Genomic DNA, 21,026 nt, shown 5'->3' on the forward strand with positions numbered 1-21,026 from the left:
AAGGGAGATTCTTCGGGCTTCCACGTTGAGTAGGATGTCGAAGGGTCCAGAGTTTCGTTTCTTATGTTTCGTCAGGAAATCTAAAATGCATTGGCACTGCTCCCACTCTTATTCGAATCTGGGGGGCGTGATTACCTGCTAGGTCCCCTCCTATGGGTGGGACCCAGGAAGTGGGTGGATACACCCCCTTCCTTTGATCCAGGCCGCCCTGGCACGAGGGCTGGAGTGCCCCAGAACCGGTTTGGCCGGATTATGCAAGGGGCAGCCTTGTGCGCCCCAAGCAGTGTCTGGTTTCTTTCAAACCTCCCTGCTACAATCCACTATCTCCTGTCTGGAGGGTGGTAACACCCCCCTGCGACAGGAAACCCTTTGTCCAGGCCCCATTTGGCTGAGTTTCGGTCAGCTTCAGGGGGCCAGACTTCTGTCTGTGGCAGAGGCATCCATTTTGTGGATCTAAGGTCCTTTTAGAAATTAACCGCATTTAAGTAAAGTAACATGTCTTACCCCTCTAGAGGGGTGGAATGCTATCCCCGTCACCAGAACTGGCGAGGGGATAGTATTCCAAATCGTATGACACCTTACACGACATGTTTTGATAAAGCCAAACCAAAGTTGTTATATAACCGCGAGGATTATAAGGCACTTAAGAGTATATGGTATGGCATTATCCTGAAACAGCTTAGGGAGTTGTTCCCGACAGCTGCAGACAGGCTCAGCTCATGCTAGAGCTCCATCTCACATTAAACCACGCACTCTACCTCCAGGATTGATGAGGCCTTCCATAGGAGTGGCTCACAGGTTAATACGTGTCCAGATATAGGTTTAGATATAGGTATACTATATCTAAGTAAGGGGTGATTACACCACCTTACCCCAGCTGAGTGATCAGCCAGTTGTGTCAATTTAAGAACCAGCCAGGGGTGGCAAAAGATATGCTGCAGCCCCTGGTAGGCCTTGGTGGCCCCTATGCCCTGGGCACCTATAGTGCATTATACAGGGGCTGACAAGGAGTCCATTTCCAATTGTGGTATGCACCTAGGGTACATGGAATCCATTTTACAGAGAGAGCAGATGGCCTGGGGCCCTGATTAGCAGGGAACCAGGTCAACTAAGTCAAAAAACCAGCTAAACACAGGCAAAAAATCAGGGGTATCCATAGTCAGGTAGCCACCTTCCTACATAACCCCCCCCCCAGACGAAAGGAGATAAGGCTATCCTTGGCCAGGTAAGCCTATATTGCCTGAGTGGCCATATAAGGAAGTACCTGCACTAGCATGGGTACCCCCTGTCTCATGGTCCACTAAGCAGTCCCTCACCCTTGGGGTATTAGAGGGTCTCCACCATAGGCAATCACTACCTTGGGTGTGTTTATGTAAAGTTAAAGGCTGGTTTGGATATGGAGTATTGAAGTGAGGCTCTACTAATTTAGGGCTTAGCTTCCTCCAATTATCTTCCACCATGTGTGCCTTTCTTTCTTTAACTGAGTTGCACTGTGCTCTCAGGGTCAGCCTCTGGCTACCTAAAGCTGGAGGCTGGGTCCCTCTGTTTGGCTTGCTGGAGGGACAGTTCAGGTTTGGGCCCTTTGGGTCCCAGGTTTGGCTGTGCCCAACAGAATCCATCTGGGGGAGGTCCCTAACTGTTTTTAAGGGGGCTCCCTCTAGAGTTTTTTAAGTTTTCACCTCACTAGGGCTACTAGTTTTGGTGCCCCTAATCTGTTGATGGGGGTGCTTTATTTGACAGGGGGCCCTCTGGGTCTCACTGTCCTTCTTGTCCTCTGCAGCCCTGTGCTGGCTAAGGCAAGGTAGAGAGGGGCAGGTTACCTGCTCCAGACTGGGTCCCACCTGAGAAGGGTCCACCACCATCAGAGGCTCTGTCAGGCCAGGCCTAACAACCTCTGGGGCAGTTCCTTCATCAGGGGTAAGATCAGTTCCCTGAGGAGGCTGATCCTGTCCTAAAGTCTGGTGAGGGGGAGATTTCTCTTCCTCCTCCATGCTCTCAGTTTGTGTGGAGTTATCCGTCATTTCAGGCTTCACAACACACATATCAGTTTGAGTTTGGGCTGTGGCAATCACAGCCCCACCAACCTTTTCAGGAGGAGACTCAGTTTGGGTTTCTGCTGTTATCATAACAGCTTTGCTATTCTGTTCAGGAAGAGCTTTTGCTAAAGATGGGGCAGAGAGTTTCTCAGCCCTACCAACCTTTTCAGGAAGGACATCTTGGATTGGGGCTGTAGCCATTACAGCCCCACTAACCTTTCCATTGGAATTTACCATTCTAGAATGGGTTTCCTGTTCAACCTCAGCCCAGGCTGAGATTTCCAAATCATTTCCAAGTAGACAGTCCACAGGCAAGTTTGATGACACTGCCACTCTCTTTGGGCCAATGACACCTCCCCAGCTGAGACTTACTACTGCCATGGGATGATTTGTTTTGATGCCATCAATGTTTGTCACCTGGTATGTGGCACCAGGTAAAAGTTGCTTAGAGGGGACTATACCATCAGCCACCATGGTGATGCTAGCCCCTGTGTCTCTAAAAGCTTCAACTTTCAAACCATTGATGATGGGCTCTTGTCTATACTTGCTCAAGGTATTTGGGCAATCAGAGAAGTTGGCAAACCCCATGCCAGTCTCATAAACAAGATCATTGGGTGATGGGGACCTGGATAGGCCAGGGTCCACCTGGGCTCCAAAAGTAAACCCACCCAGATTCCTGGGTGTGCTCCCACTTCCTGGGGGATTACTGCTGACAGTAACAGGAGGTGTTGGAGCTGGCTTTGGAGGTATATTTTCTTTATTGTTATTCTTGGGACAACAGTTGTCTGTTTTGTAATGCCCCACCTGTTTACAGGCATAACAATAAGGCTTTTTCTCAGTTGAAGAAGTGTCTTGGGACCCACCCCCATCCTTGGAGTTTTGGGGCCCTGGGGAAGTCTTTTCTTTATTTTTATCCCCACCCTTATCTTGAGGCTTGGTAGACTCCTTCTTCTGGTTACTGTCCTGATTCTTAGGCCTAATCCTGGTTCTGACCCATTTGTCTGCCTTCTTTCCCAATTCATGGGGAGAGGTCAGATCAGAGTCCACCAGGTGCTGGTGTAAGAGCTGGTTCTGACAATTACGTAGGATCTGCTCCCTCATAATCAAATTATACAATCCTGTAAAGTCATGTACTTTGCTGCCATGTAGCCAACCCTCCAGAGCCTTAGTTGCACAATCAACAAAATCAGTCCAGTCCTGAGTCTGTGTCTTCTGGGTGTCTCTGAACTTCAACCTGTACTGTTCAGTGGTTAAGCCAAACCCATCTATCAGAACACTCTTCAGGACTTTGTAATTGTTTGCATCCTCATGTCTGACAGTGAGGAGCTTATCTCTCCCTTTCTCTGAAAAGGAGTACCATAAGATTGCTGCCCACTGTTCCTCAGGGACCTGCTGTACCATGCAGGCTCTCTCAAGAGCAGTTATCCATTTGTGGATGTCATCCCCTTCCTTGTAGGGGGGCACAATCTTTGTCAGGTTTCTACTATCATAGGGCCTGGGTTTCTCTTTAGGAATATTGCTGCCACCAGTGGCATCTAAGCCACACAATTTTTGCTCTCTTGCCAAGGCAAGTCTAGCTTGAGCCAAGGCTACCTCCTCCCTCTCTATCTGGAGTTTGACAGCCCTCATTCTGGCCCTATGCTCTAGCTTTTGAGAAGCAGTCATGTCTCTCTGAGATTCTCTTGAGGCACTAGAAATATGAGAGTCCCCTGAGGGAGATCTCACTCTTCTGTTGCCTGGGAGAATGTTATAGGGTCTGGGGAGGTGCTGGCCCTCTCCATTCCCTAGTAGGTTTAAGTTGGCCTGGTTAAGCCTGGCAACTTGGACCTGGCTACCCCTCTGATCCTGATCTTCTGTGTCCTCAACATCTGAGTCCTCATCCCCCTCCTCTCCTTCTTCTCCTTCTTCCTCCTGAGGGGTATCAGTTACAGGTGGGTTTACTCCATCTCCTGACTCTAAGGTTACTTCATTCGCCTTCTCTAAGTCATCCTGTTCTAGAATGGCTATCAGGATAGGACTGGTGGGACTTCTTCCCCTTTTTAACCCTCTTGATACGCACAAGGCAATCAAGTCCTTTCGGGTTAATTTGTCATAGCTGGAAGTTGCCTTGGTAAGGTCAACTGTCACAGGAGTGGACCCTGAGGCTACTCCTGTGTCAGACATGACTCTAGTGTGGTGTAAGTGATGCACCTACCTACACTAAGTGTTTTCCTACTGTACCTTGCTAGTGAGTTGTAGTCAGGGTGTGCTAATCCCTTTACTCTACAACTACTAAGTTCAGTAGAACTTAATATGCTAAGCTTTTGATTTATATGTACCTAGAGGTACTTGATGTGATCTTTCAATTTGATAAAAGATTGCAATGGTAAAACAACAGCAAGCTCAAATCCGCACCGCTGCTCACCAATGTGAGAAGTTGGCCTGATAGGTGATGTTTCCAATTCTGGAACCACCTGTTATCAGACCAAACAATCCCTTATGGTGTCTGGTTGTAAGTTAACCTTATTAGACAAGCTATCCTAGGGGTAGCATGGACTAAGCAGCCTAAAGGCTTAACTTAAGAGGTCGTGTTAAGCGAGCTGTTTTACCACATACAATCCTGTAATATCAAATGAAAGGACACCACACAAGTATATATTATAAAAATATATGTATTTATTACTAAAAACAATCCCCAGTATTCTTTATGAATAAAGGGGCACAAGCGTTAAATCAAAAGCACAGTTTAAACATACAAAGTTGCACAATTATGGATGAGGGCGGGTGGCCACTCAAACCATATACTAAACAAGTGGTATAAGAGATGCCACTCGAACAGTGGTTAGGCCTAGGGCCTAGGGAATCGCTGGGAGCAGTCGGGACAAGCAATGCTGAAGTCGGGAACGGCCCACGGGATTCGGGAGCAGTGCGGAAAGCGCACGCATGCACCAATGTTAACCAATGGTGCGTAAAAGTTGTAAAGTTAGAGTTTAAGGACACTTCCGCTGAACCTAGAGGAACAAAACTTAAGACACAGACCCTAGAGATGTGTACCAGTGTGGGAACACCGGCGGAGCAAAGTTACCTCACCCACAGGAAGCGGGTGCACAGGGTCGAAGTTGAGTCGGGTTTCGTCACGCAGGCTCTTGGTGCTTGAAGCTGAAAGGGCTGCAGGCGGGGTGAAAGTGAAGTGTCCGGTGGAGTCCAAGGGTGGACTCAAGTCGAAGAGTACCTGAAAGCAGAGGGGACAGAGTCTGGGTCACTCAGCAGTGACCAGGGTGGAACCAGGACGGAACCAGGCAATGTCGGGCGCAATCAGGTGGTCGTCGAGGAGCTTCTCTCCGCTGTCACGTGGGCTCTGGGGCATCTGCGACGTCCAGGAGCGGGTCACAATCTGTCCCACAAGGGCTCTCACCGTCGGTGCAGTCGGCTTCAAGTTTGGAGCAAACAACACTTGGCAAGAGCAATCCACGCGGAACCAGGAGATTGCTTCTCACTCGAACCAGGAGGGTCAGAGTGGGGGCTCCTTTTCAGGGGAGCTGGTGCAAGTCTGGGGTAACCAGAATCACAAGTCGTATTTGTAGTTTCGTCGGCACAGGGACCACTAGCCAGCTGGCAAGTGACCGGGCCAACGCATTGAGCCAAATGGAGCAGAAGGGCCCCACGCAGCACTCGTCGAGTGTGGAGGGCTGAACTTCATTGCAAGAGTGGCTCAGGGTCGGGGCTTCTCAAACCCCGGTGTACAGCTTCGAGGGTTACTCGTGGGCTGCACGGTCAGCGTCTCGTGGTCAATTCAAGATGGCGTGCCCCACGCTTCCGGTCGCCTCCACGGGTCTCAGCTCTGCAGGGACTGTGGATCGGGCTGTTGGAAGGCAGGCAAGCTTGATCTCGTCGATCTCTGTCGCTCGAGTTCCGGCGGGAACTGCAACAAAGTAGATGTCGAGGGCTGGATGGTGCCTGTTTGCACAGGGTGGTCACTCCTTGACCACAAGGGAGATTCTTCGGGCTTCCACGTTGAGTAGGATGTCGAAGGGTCCAGAGTTTCGTTTCTTATGTTTCGTCAGGAAATCTAAAATGCATTGGCACTGCTCCCACTCTTATTCGAATCTGGGGGGCGTGATTACCTGCTAGGTCCCCTCCTATGGGTGGGACCCAGGAAGTGGGTGGATACACCCCCTTCCTTTGATCCAGGCCGTCCTGGCACGAGGGCTGGAGTGCCCCAGAACCGGTTTGGCCGGATTATGCAAGGGGCAGCCTTGTGCGCCCCAAGCAGTGTCTGGTTTCTTTCAAACCTCCCTGCTACAATCCACTATCTCCTGTCTGGAGGGTGGTAACACCCCCCTGCGACAGGAAACCCTTTGTCCAGGCCCCATTTGGCTGAGTTTCGGTCAGCTTCAGGGGGCCAGACTTCTGTCTGTGGCAGAGGCATCCATTTTGTGGATCTAAGGTCCTTTTAGAAATTAACCGCATTTAAGTAAAGTAACATGTCTTACCCCTCTAGAGGGGTGGAATGCTATCCCCGTCGCCAGAACTGGCGAGGGGATAGTATTCCAAATCGTATGACACCTTACACGACATGTTTTGATAAAGCCAAACCAAAGTTGCTATATAACCGCGAGGATTATAAGGCACTTAAGAGTATATGGTATGGCATTATCCTGAAACAGCTTAGGGAGTTGTTCCCGACAGCTGCAGACAGGCTCAGCTCATGCTAGAGCTCCATCTCACATTAAACCACGCACTCTGCCTCCAGGATTGATGAGGCCTTCCATAGGAGTGGCTCAGGTTAATACGTGTCCAGATATAGGTTTAGATATAGGTATACTATATCTAAGTAAGGGGTGATTACACCACCTTACCCCAGCTGAGTGATCAGCCAGTTGTGTCAATTTAAGAACCAGCCAGGGGTGGCAAAAGATATGCTGCAGCCCCTGGTAGGCCTTGGTGGCCCCTATGCCCTGGGCACCTATAGTGCATTATACAGGGGCTGACAAGGAGTCCATTTCCAATTGTGGTATGTACCTAGGGTACATGGAATCCATTTTACAGAGAGAGCAGATGGCCTGGGGCCCTGATTAGCAGGGAACCAGGTCAACTAAGTCAAAAAACCAGCTAAACACAGGCAAAAAATCAGGGGTATCCATAGTCAGGTAGCCACCTTCCTACACACCATACATGAATAAAATACATGCACACTATCAGCAGCTTCGGTCCCACGGCGAAAACACTTAGCCCCATTTACACAACCCCACGCGGACAATTTTGCTGGCATGTAATATAAATTGAACGCTGTTTTAAAATGTTGGGCGTGCAAATTTGCTGACATGAATAATCGTCCAGTCAGCTCTAAGGAAGTCTCCAGTTGGATACCCTGACCGCCCAATCGGTTGTCCCATTTATGATTTTGAGCTTCCAAATCGTTATCTAATATATCCAACATTAAGGTATACAGTGTGCCAATCTGTGAGCATTTCCTGACAGCCTCAACAAGAGGATTAGTTTGAATTCTCCATCGGGTTTTTGAAAAATAATCACGAATTTGTAAATATTTAAAGAAGTCAGCCCGAGGTAAACGGAATTGATCACTTAATTGGTCGAAAGATTTCATGTCATTTACCAGAAATAAATCACTAACTGTACATCCCCTTTGTCCCGCCATTCACACATCAATCGGTCCCAAAATACTGATAGAAAAAGGATAGTTGTTGTTAAAGGCGTATACCAAGATATCTTCTCCACCCCATACTTTTTTTTAACCACTGTCCATACTTTGTAAGCAGCGATAATAACCGAGTGCGCTTGTAGTAACTCCCATCCACGTTAATAAACAATCGATTTTTGGCATCACAGCGTAGCAACATTTGATAAATGGAGGGGGATTCCGCCCTGGTTGCTGATTCAGCACCAGTCGAAAGTATATTCATATGCTGCATCATGCATGCGTAATAATACAACGTAAAATCTGGAACAGCCCAACCCCCCTGTTCCCTAGGTAGGACCATATACCGCATTGCTTTACGTGCTTTGCCCTGGGCCCATATAAATCTGGCACATATCGATTGCCACAAAGCAAGACTACTTCGCGGAGTCTCCAAAGGCACTGCCCTAAAAAAATATAATATTCTCGGCAAGATCAACATTTTAAGAACATTGCATCTTCCCACCATAGTCAGATCGAGGCACTCACAGCGTTCCAGTTGTTTACGCGTCTCTGAGACGTGTCTAAGGTTTTTTTAATGCTAGTTCCTAACTATAACATGTCTGAAACCTATGGTTTTTTCAGTGAATTTCAAAGGTTTTTTAAATGCTAATTCCTAACTATAACATGTCTGAAGCCTATGTTTTTTTCCAGTGAATTTCAAAGTTTTTGTAAATGGCAATTTTTAAATATATTAATTGTTATATTTATTTTTTTGATACTGATTTACTACATTTTTTTTAAACTAATTATTTTTAGATATTTTATTTTTTAAATTACATTATAATTACATTATACATTACATTACAATATATACTTTCTCAGAATGAATTAATTTAGTTTAAATACTTTGCAAATAAGCAATAGACCTTTAAGTACAGGAGTTACAGTTGTTGCAATGGGCAACACAATTTCAAACACATTGCAACATTGAGCTCAATGTGAATTTCTAGTTAAATGCAATTAGTTACTTTATGGACTACTATTCTAACCACAGAACTGGATCCTAGATTCAGTCCTGGGACATCTCCTGTAAACAGTTGAGTAAAAGTGTTTTGGTTACAGTAGTGATTTTTAAGGAATATTATTGTATTTTAAAAGTTGACACAGAAACTCAGCAGGTAAGTAGTGTTATCGTTACTTTTTCTTATTCACTGGTGGATCCTGGATCCAGCACTGGTGCATCTCCTAAAAACAGTTGAAAAAATGTGTCTAAGTCATTCAGGTGATTTTTAAGGAATATTTGTTATTTGTGAAAATCGACACTTAGAAACTTTTCTTGTGAAAACCAGACAATGGATTCCTATGGAAGGAAATATAAGTTACTGGTAAGTACGGTTAGAATTACTTTTCAGGGTCAGTGATGGGCTAAAAGATGCAGCACTAGGTTCTCTCCTGATAACAGGTGAGTAAATTGGAATTCATTGTTCGGATGATTTTAGGTGAATATTTTAAATTTCCAAAACTCCACACTTAGAAGAATTTCCAAGTGAAACCTGTCAATTTTAGCCTATGGAAGAAAATTCAAGTTACTGGTAAGTATGGTTAGAATTACTTTTCAGGATCAGTACTGGGCTCAAAGATTCAGCACTGAGGTCTCTCCTGATGACAGGTGAGTAAATCGAAATTCGTAGTTCGACTGATTTTACTTTGGTCCAGTATATATAGATTCACATAAGAGAAGGGTTGCACACCGTTTTTTTAAACCATGATTAACTTTAATTAAATTAAATCAAAGGAGTACCCTACTATTTTGCTGTCCAGTATATATAGAGCCATTTTCCTATACCATCCCCTCCCTTCACCACTGTGCAAACACGCCCTCTGGCGCGTTTTAAGTTGGGGAAATAATTCCCCTTCACTCCTGAGGGTCCCTAGAGTCAAACTAGCCCACTAGGTACATCCAGTAAGCGCCACAGAGCTGCGTAGCAGAGAGATGTAAAAAGGGGCATGGCGTGTATCACCTCTCTGCAACGCAGCGCAGTGGCACTTCCTGGAAGCACCTGGTGGGCTACTGGGCCCCCATGGTCCCTCAGGATGGAAGGGGAATTTTTTCCCCAACTTAAAACGCGCCACAGGGCGTTTTTGCACACATCACCTCAGGCCCCGTCCCCTCCCTTCACCACTGTGTAAACGTGCCCTGTGGCCGTTCTAAGTTGAGTGATTAAGTCTCCTTCAATCCTAAGGGTCCCTAAGGTCAAACTAGCCTACTAGGAATCTCGAATAAGTGCCACAGAGCTGCATTGCAGAGAGGTGTAAAAAGGGGTGTGGCCTCTGAACACCTGTCTGCAATGCAGCTCCCTGACGCAAACTGGAGATACCTATTTGGCTATTTGGCACTCAGGGACCCTCAGTATTCAAGTGGAGTTAATCCCCCACCTTAAAACGCACCACAGGGTGTGTTTGCACAGTGGTGAAGGGAGGGGGTGGGCCTGAGTTTACATGTGTGCAAACACACTCTGTGGTGCGGTTTAAGTTGCTTTCCAATGGGGCAACCAGATGGCTGGGCTGTCCTGGAAGTCCCGACGAGGGCTTGTTTGCCTCCCCAATCCCAGCCAGCGCTCTAGGAGGTTGGACGCATCTGTGCCTCGGTCCCTTCAGTCTTGTGCTGCGTACGGGTTACCAGAAAAAGGGGTACCCTTCCTCCAGGTTACGAGGCAGAGGGTACGCCGGAAATCCTCAGAGGCTGGGGGCTCTCAGCCGGCAGCCAGATGGGCTAGGGTTGGGCAAAAACCTCCCCCCCTGTCCGGGCCTCCATCCTCTGGCCGGCCTAGTGACAAAGTACCTGGGACGGGCTCCATCGGGCCCCGGGAAGTCCTCTCTTGGGCATCCGGACCCGAGAACTCTGTCCAGTCGCTCCCTACACTGGGCTCCATCCTCCACTCTGCCATGGGCCCAGGGCTTGTGGGGCGTTCCCCAGCTTGGCTTGGGTTCAGGAGCTCCGGCAGGTGCCCTCCCCACCCCGGGCACCATCCTCAGGCCTACCCTGTGGCTAGGCGCTCGGGACGCGGGACTTGGGAAGGCCTCCTCTGCACGTGCTGGCACAGGACCTCCGGCTGGGCCCCATCCCCCTGCTCCACCATGGTCCCAGGACGGGGGTCCGTCGGGCCCGGGCAGGCCTCCCTCCTGCTTTGCCCACCTATCAAGGTGCTTGGGGGATCTCCTGAGTGGAGGTTAATCAGGGAACCCCATCCGCAGCCCTGAGCCCAAAACCCAGCCAGGGTGTCCTAGCCCCTGGGGCAGAAAGCCCAGAGCCCTCTAAAGGGCAGGTGAGAGCCCTCCCACGAAGGCTCGGGCGTGCCGATTGGCATCCTTTGGGCCTTGCCATCTGGCTGGCCATATCCCCTCTGCCATCTGGTCATGTTAAATGCTTTCCAATGGTACGACCAGATGCACGGGCTGCCCTGAAAGTTCCGAGGAGAGCTCATTGGCCTCCCCAATCTCAGCCAGGGCTATAGGAGGTCAGGTGTGTCTGCGACTTGGGGCCCCTCAGTCTTGAGGTGCGCAAAGGTTACCAGAAAGGGGGTACCTACCTCCAGATTACTAGGGACAGGGTACTCCAAAACCCCTCTCAGTCTAGCACTTCTCAGCCGGCAGTCAGACGGGCTAGGATCCCCCCCAGCCTAGGGCTCTGTCCCCCGGCCCAATGTGTGGTGTGGTGCCCAGGACGGGGAGCTGCAATCTCGGGAGGCCTCACCTCTGCCTGGGAGCCCGATGGGGTCAAGGGGCTCTAGGCTCAGTCTCCTGGCCCGTCGCTCTGTAAGGGGCCCGAGACGGGGTTCCCCTGGGCCAAGGGAGCCTGCCCCTGCATGGCTGGGTACAGGAGCTCTGAAGGGCCCCCCTTAGGGCCCTGGGGATGGCGCCACCCCACCCCGGGCTCTGTCCTCATGCCTGCCATGTGGGCCTGGGAAGGATTCCCCTGAGCCTCTGAGCCCGGGAGCCCCGATGGGGCCCAGGGGCCCCGCTGGGCCCCAGGTCGCTTGCTACAGCCCTGGGGCCCGTCCACTGGCCTGCCGCTCTGCCAAGGGCTCGGGACAGGGGTCCATCAGTACAGTGCAGACCTCCCACGCTTTGCCTGCTTGTCAACGTGTCTGCAGGCCCGGGGTCAGAAAGCCCGTCATCTCCCACCTTGCAGCCCCAAGGCTGAGGCCAAGCTGGGGCCCTGGGCCTCTGGCCCCCCATGCCTCGATACCCGCTCACCCTTTCATTAGGGCACAGAGCGACCAGATGGCTGCCCTATGAGCCCGGCCATCTGGTTGTGCCTTTCCCATCAGCCATCTGGTTGCTCCTAATCCCTCTATCATCTGGTCAAGAGCAATGCTTTCTAATGGGGCAACCAGATGGCCGGGCTTCACTGGAAGTCCTGACGAGGTCTCATTTGCCTCCCCAATCCCAGCGAGGGCTCCTGGAGGTTGGGCACGTTCTCGCCTTGGGTGCCCTCTCTCACCCAGTGTGCCCTCTCTCACCCAGTGTGCACAGATTACAAGAAAGGGGGCATTGTTCCTCCAGAATACTATGGAGAGGGTCAGTCAGACCTCCATGCGGTCCGGCGATTCTGATAAAGGGGAAGGCACGACCCTGGGCTGGCTGCCTGGGTCCCCAGGGGCCCTGGTCCACACCTGCCTTCCAGTCCCTTTTCGGTGGGTCTTTCCTCTAAGCCTGCACACCCTGGGAGCAGGCTAGGATGTGAAGCTGGCATCCCTCGTACAGGGGGGCCTGCCAAGGGAGGCCCCAAAAGTTCTCCTATTGATTGGGCACTCTCGGTCTGTTTAGGGACAGACTGCTTGGCCAGCCTCATCTGTTCTTACAAGCAAAGAGCTTCCACCCCACATGGACCATTCGACTTGAGGGCCTGCCGTCTGGTGGGAAGTCCTTCACCCTACCTCTCAGAGTGAAGACTGAGCGGCCCGGTAGCTCGCGCCCCCAGTGGTCCAAACCGAGCGGAAGAGGTTGGGTGGTGCCAGGCCCTCGGATGCTGCTGCCTGGCAGGTCTTTAGGCCCTGCACACCACTCCGTCATCCCTCTCCACCCAGCACATTTCTGCAGAAGCTCTGAATGACTGTTCTGAGGGGTGCCGCAGCCGCCAGGCTTTGGCACCCCTGCGTCTTGCTCAGGCTGCGCCTCGGCCCACCTCTCCCTGCCTGGGGACACGGCTGGGCCTGCCAGTGCCCTTGCGACTGAACCACTCCAGCCCTCCAGCGAGCCCGCCCGCACAGGCAGGCAGGCTCCTTCTGCTATCAGACCCCCGAGAGGGAGGGGTGTGCGAAGGTTGACGGTCGGGGAGATGGGCACGCGGGTCCTGAATCCACCCCATCAGCAGGTGCGGCTACCTGGTTAATCCTGCAAGTAGCATATGCTTTTCTCTAAGATTAAGCCATGCATGTGTAAGTACACACGGACAGTACAGTGAAACTGCGAATGGCTCATTAAATCAGTTATGGTTCCTTTGATTGCTCCATCTGTTACTTGGATAACTGTGGTAATTCTAGAGCTAATACATGCTGACGAGCACTGGGATATGTGCATTTATCAGACCAAGACCAATCCGGACTCGCTCGGCCTCTTTGGTGACTCTAGATAACCCTGCTCCGATCGCACATCCCTGTGATAATACATTCGGATGTCTGCCCTATCAACTTTCAATAGTACTTTCTGTGCCTACCATGGTGACCATGGGTAACGGAGAATCAGGGTCCGATTCCGGAGAGGGAGCCTGAGAAATGGCTACCACATCCATGGAAGGCAGCAGGTGCGCAAATTACCCACTCCCGACTCGGGAGGTAGTGACGAAAAATAACAGTAGAGGACTCTTTCGAGGCCCTGTAATTAGAATGAGTACACTTTAAATCCTTTAACGATGATCCATTGGAGAGCAAGTCTGGTGCCAGAAGCCACAGTAATTCCAGCTCCAGTAGCGTATATTAAAGTTGCTGCAAGTAAAAAGCTCGTAGTTGGATCTTGGAATCGAAATGGCGGTCTGCGTCAAGGCGAGCTACCCCCTGTCCCAGCCCCAGCCTCTCGGCGCCCCTTAATGCTCTTCATTGAGTGTCCTGGGGGTCCGAATAGTTTACTTTGAAAAAATTAGACTGCTCAAAGGAGGCCAGTTGCCTGAATACTTCAGCAAGGAATAATGGAACAGGACTCCAGTTCTGTTTTGTTGGTTTTCGGAACTGGGCCATGATTTAGAGGGACAGCCGGGGGCATTTGTATTGAGCCGCTAGAGGTGAAATTCTTGGATCGGCGCAAGATGAACCAAAGGGAAAGCATTTGCCTTGAATGTTTTTATTAATCAATAACGAAAGTCAGAGGTACAAAGACAATCAGATACCATCATAGTTCCGACCATAAACGATGCCGAGAAGGGCCTAAGGGCCTGCAAGGGGAACCCGGGCTGCTCTCAGTGGGAGGTATGCGGGATGGGGAGCCACCTGGCTTTTCCTTTCGGTACCTCCTACCCGGGCAAGGGTGGGGTGGGCTACTCACCAGCCTGCTGGCATGGCTCGGGCAGTCCGGGTGTCCAGGCTGAGGGGTTTGAAGCCTCATGCGGTCCCTCCCGGTTAATCCAGGAGGGACCGGCAGTGGTGGGGCTGCCTGGTCCCATCACACTGGGAGCCCCCTTGCCCGCAGGTGGGTGGGACTCCCAGACCAAGAGAATGGTAAAGTTTTTTTTCTCCCAACGGTGCATTCTGACTCCCAGAGGGGAAGCCTTAAACAGGGTGCCCGGGTCGTCTTGCCGCACGAGCGGTGGATGGAAGGCCGTTGCCTTTCTCCCACCTCTCCTGTGCCCACAGCTAGGTGAACATTTTCAAAAAGTTGCCTGTGACTCTTGGCGGTGGATCACTCGGCTTGCATGTCATAGAAGAACGCAGCTAGCTGCGAAAATTAGTATGAATTTCAGGACTCATTGATCATCGACACTTCGAACGCACCTTGCGGGCCGGGTTCCTCCTGAGGATATGCCTGTCTGAGGGCCATCGCCAGATTAGCTGTACTTCCCTTCATCCCCCCACAAGGTCAGACCGGGGCTTGAGCTCCGTCCGGCAGCTCCTGGGGTGCGGGAGCCCCCCGGTCCTGCAAGCCATCCAAGGGTCCAGTTGCTGGGAACGGGGGTCCGTCGGGGACAGGGCAGGCTCACCCGACCTGGCTGGGTTCAGAAGCAGGGACTAGGCCTGGGGCAGGGGGTTGTGGCTGGCTAACTCCCCTCCGCTGGTGGAGGGACGTTCTCTGCCCACCCCTTAAGTGGAAAAGACACACACAAGCACACACATACATACACACATATGGTGCACAGTGACACGTGGAACTGCACCCCCATCATTCATCTCCCCTCACACACAGATTGCAGAATGCTGCCATCAGCACTTTGTAAGTTGAGTTTCCTGTATCTGTATCTGTTATATATATCCTCCCCTAGCAGCTCAAGAGACGCAACTCATACCTGAGTAGCTCTCACTGCTTCATACTCCTCTGAGTATCCCGAGCATCAGTGAGGGCTCCGATGGCATCGAGGAGGGCTCAGAGAAGGAATCAGAGAAGGAATCCCACCCCTTCTACAGGTAATTCTGATGCATTCTCCTAGGATGAAGGCAATGTTTAATGTTATACAATCTGGACAGGGGAGCTGAAAACCCCGCTCTTTTATCAAGTAGCGTGACTGATGCAGTTTGTCTGGAGTAAATGAATTATAGTCAGTGCAATGTCTGTGCAGGGCGAATGTAGAAATCACACCTAATTGCAGCATACACAATGCAGCAGTAAAAGTTACTGCTATGTTGCACAGGTGAGAAGGAATAAAGCAGTGCAGAGTTGTATCTGCTAAGACTGACCTGCTGCTGCGGTCGTGTCCTGCTCTGGAGCTCTCATTACACTGCCTTGCACGATGCACCGATTCGCACTATGGTGCAGAGGTGGGTTTGTGCTGTATAGAGGATTTGTAGTGGAAGCAGACCCTTCCAGCGTGAAGTCCTATACTTAAACTCAGAAGGATCCCAATCATTAGGATGCATGCTGAGCTCCGCAACACACATGCAATCTGTACATTGGTAGTTGACATTTTGTGCAGGTTAATAATTCTATATTTGATATTTTAACCCCTTCGCTGCTAGGCCTTCCTTACCCTGAGCTAAGCATTTTTTTGGCTATTTGGGGATGTTTACGCTTAGGCCCCTGTAACTTTTTGACCACATAAGGTATCCATGCCAAATTTGCGTCCTATTTTTCCAACAACATTGGAATTCTAAAGGCACCCAGGGTTTGTGGATTCCACTGGAGAAGACCCAGAAATTAGCCAAAATACAGTGAAATTTTGTTTAGTTTTTGGGGAAAAATGGGGAACAAGGGATAAAGATGAAAGCATCTGTTTTTTTTACCTGCAAATGGTATCAAAAAAGGGGTTGTGGTGCTGAAATCACCATCTTCCCAGCTTTCAGGAAAAGCTGACTTTTATCAGACAACCACATTTTTTTACACAGTTTTGGCATTTTTCTGAGACACAGCCTATTTTTGCTATTTTTGTGCTTTCAACCTCTTTCCAGTTAATGGTAGAAATGGGTATTAAAGCAATAATTGATCCTGGAAAGCAATACATTTTAGAAAGGTAGACAAAATTACGAATTCAGCAACGGGTCATTTGTGTAGATCCTTCTGGGTTTCTTTATAGAATCTAACTGTTGAATATAGGAAAAATTGAAAATTAGAAGAAAAAAACAGCCATTTGTGTGAACGTTTTCACCTGTAACTTTTTCTAATTATGACAGCTGTTTGAAAGCAATATACCGTTACATCCACTTGACCTTTCTGATTGAGGGGTTATATAGGACTTGTAGGTTCACCAAGAATCCGACGAACCCAGAGCCAATAATTGAGCAGCGTCTTACAACTTTTTTTATTATGTACCGGGTATATAGCAATTAATTTGGGAAAATATATACATGGAAAAATTGGTATGGAAGACACCTATGTATTTCTGAAATTGGATCAAAATATAGAGTTTAGAAACAGTAGATATTTGCACATTTTCAAAATTGTGAGTACTCACACTAGCATGAGAATCATAGGTCATTTTTCAAAATGACTTCTTTTTTACACCTTGTCTTTCATTTAGAAGGCAGCAATGCATCGAAGGTCAATAGCTAATAACAGTTGCTCTACAATTCTGTGTTACCCTAAGTCTCCCAATAAAAACGGTACCTCAATTGTGTGGGTCAGCCTAGTGCTCGCGACAGGAAATGGCTCAAAACCACCGTAGACACACCACATTTTCACAGTGTACACGGACCCTTTTTTTGCAAAGTGTCTAGCTGTAGATTTTGAACCCTAGCTCTGCCGGCACTTAGGGAAAATTAGCAAACCTATACATTTTTTAAAACAAGACACCTAGGGGAATCCTGGAAGGGGTGACTTGTCTGGTACTCAGAATCCCTTGCAAACCTCATAAATGTGTCCAAAAAAACACAATTTCCACACATTTCTGTGGTGATAAGTTCTGGAATCTGTGTGGATCCTCAAAAATCAACCCATCCCCAAATCCCCAAAGTCTTCAAATAAAAATGGTACCTCACGTGTGTGGGTGGGTTAAGTACACAGAACAGGCAAGGGCCCAAAACCTATTGCGGCAACATCAAAATTACCTATCACATTTGCATGGGGGGTCCCATGAGTTTATTGCCCTGGGCTTGGCGGCCATCTAGGGAAACCTACCAAACCCACACATTTCTTAAAACTAGACACCCAGGGGAGTTCACTAAGGTATGGTTTGCATGGACCCCCCAACATTTCCCTACCCAGAATCCCCTGCAAATCTCAAATTTTGTTGGAAAATCAATTTTTCTCACATATCTGTGTGGGAAAGTTGTAGAATCACCGAGCTGACACAAATTTCCTACCACCCAGTGTTCCCCAAGTTCTCTCGATAACAATGGTACCTCACATTGTTGCTGCAACAGGAAAGGGCCCAAATCGTACTGTGGAGACTTCAAAATTACCTACAGCAAAACTACCTGCTTTTGGGGGGGTACCTGGTTTTTTGGTATCGGGCTCGCCGCCATATAAGGAAACCTACCAAACCCACACATTTCTGATAACTAGATTCCCTGGGGAGTCCAAAGAGGTATGGCTTGCGTGGGTCCCCCAAAGTTTCCATATCCAGAATCCCCTGCAAACCTCAAATTTAGCTGAAAAAAACACATTTTCCACATATTTCTGGGTGGAATTACCATGCTGGCACACATGTCCTACCGCACAGTGTTTCACTTAGTCTCCCAAGTAAAATGATACCTCACTTGTGTGGGTGGGGCAAGGACCTGTGACTCACCGCACAGAAATGTGAGGAAAATGTGTTGTTTTAACAAATTTTGAGGTTTGCAAGGGATTCTAGGTAACAGAACCTGGGGAGAGCCAGACAAGTCACCCCATCCTGGATTCCCCTGGGTGTCTAGTTTGCAAAAATATATAGGTGTGCCAGGTTTCCTTAGGTGCCGGAAAAGCTAGGGTTCAAAATCTACAGCTAGGCACTTTGCAAAAACAGAGCCCGATTTCACTGTGAAAATGTTGTGTTTGGGCCGTTTCCTATCACGGGCACTAAGCCGACCCACACAAGTGAGGTACCATTTTTCTAGGAAGACTTTGGCAACGCTGGTGGGTGGAATTTTGTAGATCCACGCAAATTCCATAACTTTTCATCACAGAAATGTGAGGAAAATTTGTTCTTTTTTTACAGAGTTTGAGGTTTGCAAGGGATTCTGGGTAACAGAGCCAAGTAAGAGCCACACAAGTCACCACATCTTGGATTCCCCTGGGTGTCTAGTTTTCAAAAATCTATAGTTTTGCTACGTTTCCTTGGGTACTAGCTGCGCTAGGACCTAAAATCCAGAGGTAGGCACATTTAGCAAAAAGTCTGTGCCTAGTGGGCTTTCTGCCGCCCTGGGGAGGGGGGAAATCGGGGGCTATTGCCGGTATGCCCCCAAGGGGGGTTAGAAAGATTAGCTATTTTGTTTGGGTGGGTGGGGGCATTGGGATTCCCATTCTGGGCAGCCCCCACCCCTAGGTATAAAAAAAGCCAGCATAATTGCTGGTGCCATGGTGGCTCCCTGCCCCCCAGGGGGCAGATCAGGTGCTACTGCCCCCATCTCCCTCCTGGGTGGGACATAAATACAGTGGCATCTTTTTTGGTGGGGTGGGGGCATTGGCATTCCCATTCTGGGCAGCCCCCACCCCTGAATTGTGAAAAACATTTACCCCTCGTGCCTAGTGGGCTTTCTACCCACCCGATGGGTAAGATAAGGGGCTATTGCTCCCATCTGCCTCTCAGGGGGGAAGAAAGACTGTGGTCATTTTTGGAGGATAGGGGCTGCCCAGAATGTGCATGCCAATGCCCCCACCCCCCCAAAAAAACAAATTCCTGTGGCCTAGTGGGTTTTCTGCCCCCCCCCCCTGGGTGGCAGATCAGGGGCTACTGTCCCTTTCTCCCTCCTAGCCGCACGAGCACTGAAACATTCAGACTGAAACCAAATTTCAGTTTTTTTTTCCGTCTAATGAGACAGCGCGCCATGCGCACCTCGACATTAGACTGAAAACCTGCAAAGGGCCCCGTGAGGTTGGGGAAGCTCTTCCCCACCTCCCGAGGCCCAAAACAAATGTTGGAAATCCCTCAGCTGTTTGCAGCAGAGGGATGTCGTCCCCCTGACCTCATGACGGAATGGTTCCATCAAGAGCACAGGAGCACTGGTGCTCATGACGGAACCATTTCGTCATGAACACCGAAGGGGTTAATACACATCCACCGACAATCAGTGATTAGTCTTGATGCACAATGAGACAGCACCTCATTCTTGGCACACACTGACCATCGGTGGCCAGCAATGGCACACACTGAGAGGCGATGGTGAATATTGGCACTCAGAGGAAACGGCCAGCATTGGTGCACACTTTGAGGGCCTGGTTTACACTGGCATAAACTGAGTGACGATGGCCAGTATTGGCACACACTGAGAGGCGATGGTCAGCATTAACGCACACTGAGAGGGCATGGTGTACAGCGGCATAAACTGAGTGACGATGGCCGGGATTGGCACACACTGAGAGGCGATGGTCAGCATTAACGCACACTGAGAGGGCACGGTGTACAGCGGCATAAACTGAGTGACGATGGCCCGGATTGGCACACACTGAGAGGCGATGGTCAGCATTAACGCACACTGAGAAGTCATGGTGTACAGCGGCATAAGCTGAGTGATGATGGCCAGGATTGACACACACTGAGAGGCGATGGTCAGCATTAACGCACACTGAGAGGCGATGGTCAGCATTAACGCACACTGAGAGGGCGTGGTGTACAGCGGCATAAACTGAGTGATGATGGCCAGGATTGGCACACACTGAGAGGCGATACTCAGGAGTGGTTCCCAGACATGCACACCGGCACAGATTGTCCAGCTTTGAGAAACACCAAATCTCTCTGGTAAGCCTTGACATGAACTGAGTGTCTGTGGTAACATTTCCCACACATTGACAGACTTATATAGACTGTAAGTGGCAGCTAGATAAGCATCATGCAGTGCAGACAATACAGACCTGGTACATACAGGAAGTTTCAGTCCAGATGTGGCGCGCACTGAGGGTCACTAGCCAGTCTCTGCAGCCACACAGAGTCACTGACATGTCTTGCATCAAACTGAGACTTACTTCCAGCCTTGGCACACACACTGAGGGTCACTCTCCTTTCCTCACTGATTCTTGGCTGGAGCCAGAACACGCTGATCAGTCTTGGTGCACACTCAGATTCATTGTTTAATCTTGCATATCCTGAGAGCCACTGGTCGATCTTGGCAAAGAAGTAGAGCCACTTACCATCTTGGCATACACTGAAACTCAGTGACCAGTCTTGGAAGACACAGAGACTCAGTGACTAGTCTTGGAAGACACAGAGACTCAGTGACTAGTCTTAAATCACACTGAGACTCAGTGACCAGTCTTGGCACACACTGAGACTCAGTGACTAGTCTTGGCAGTTGGCACACACCGAGACTCAGTAACCAGTCTTGGCACACATCGAGACACATTGACTAGTCTTGGCACACAGAGAGACTCAGTGACCAGTCTTCGCACACACAAAGACCCAGTGACCAGTCTTGGTACACACTAAGACTCAGTGACCAGTCTTGGCACACACTGATTGTCTTTGGAGTGACTTGGCACACATTAACTGAGGATATTACAGGCTGTTCTGTGATATTGTACTCCAGCTACAGGCAGGCGATCCACTCCCACATTTAAAGTTAAACACCGGATTCTGTGATTTCTTCTCCAGGTGGTGA

The 21,026-nt window shown here is 49.5% G+C and overlaps 3 pseudogenes; all 3 read left to right on the forward strand.

The window, feature by feature from the left end:
* Positions 1–13,040: 13,040 nt before the first annotated feature.
* LOC144771370 (18S ribosomal RNA) lies at positions 13,041–14,116 on the forward strand (annotated as a pseudogene).
* Positions 14,117–14,534: 418 nt separating this feature from the next.
* Positions 14,535–14,687, forward strand: LOC144771158 (5.8S ribosomal RNA; annotated as a pseudogene).
* A 524-nt stretch (positions 14,688–15,211) lies between these two features.
* The window catches only part of LOC144767898 (E3 ubiquitin-protein ligase TRIM38-like), a 71,755-nt pseudogene continuing 65,940 nt past the window's right edge, over positions 15,212–21,026 (forward strand).

This window comes from Lissotriton helveticus, chromosome 7 (assembly GCF_964261635.1).
Source record: "Lissotriton helveticus chromosome 7, aLisHel1.1, whole genome shotgun sequence".
NCBI lineage: Eukaryota > Metazoa > Chordata > Amphibia > Caudata > Salamandridae > Lissotriton > Lissotriton helveticus.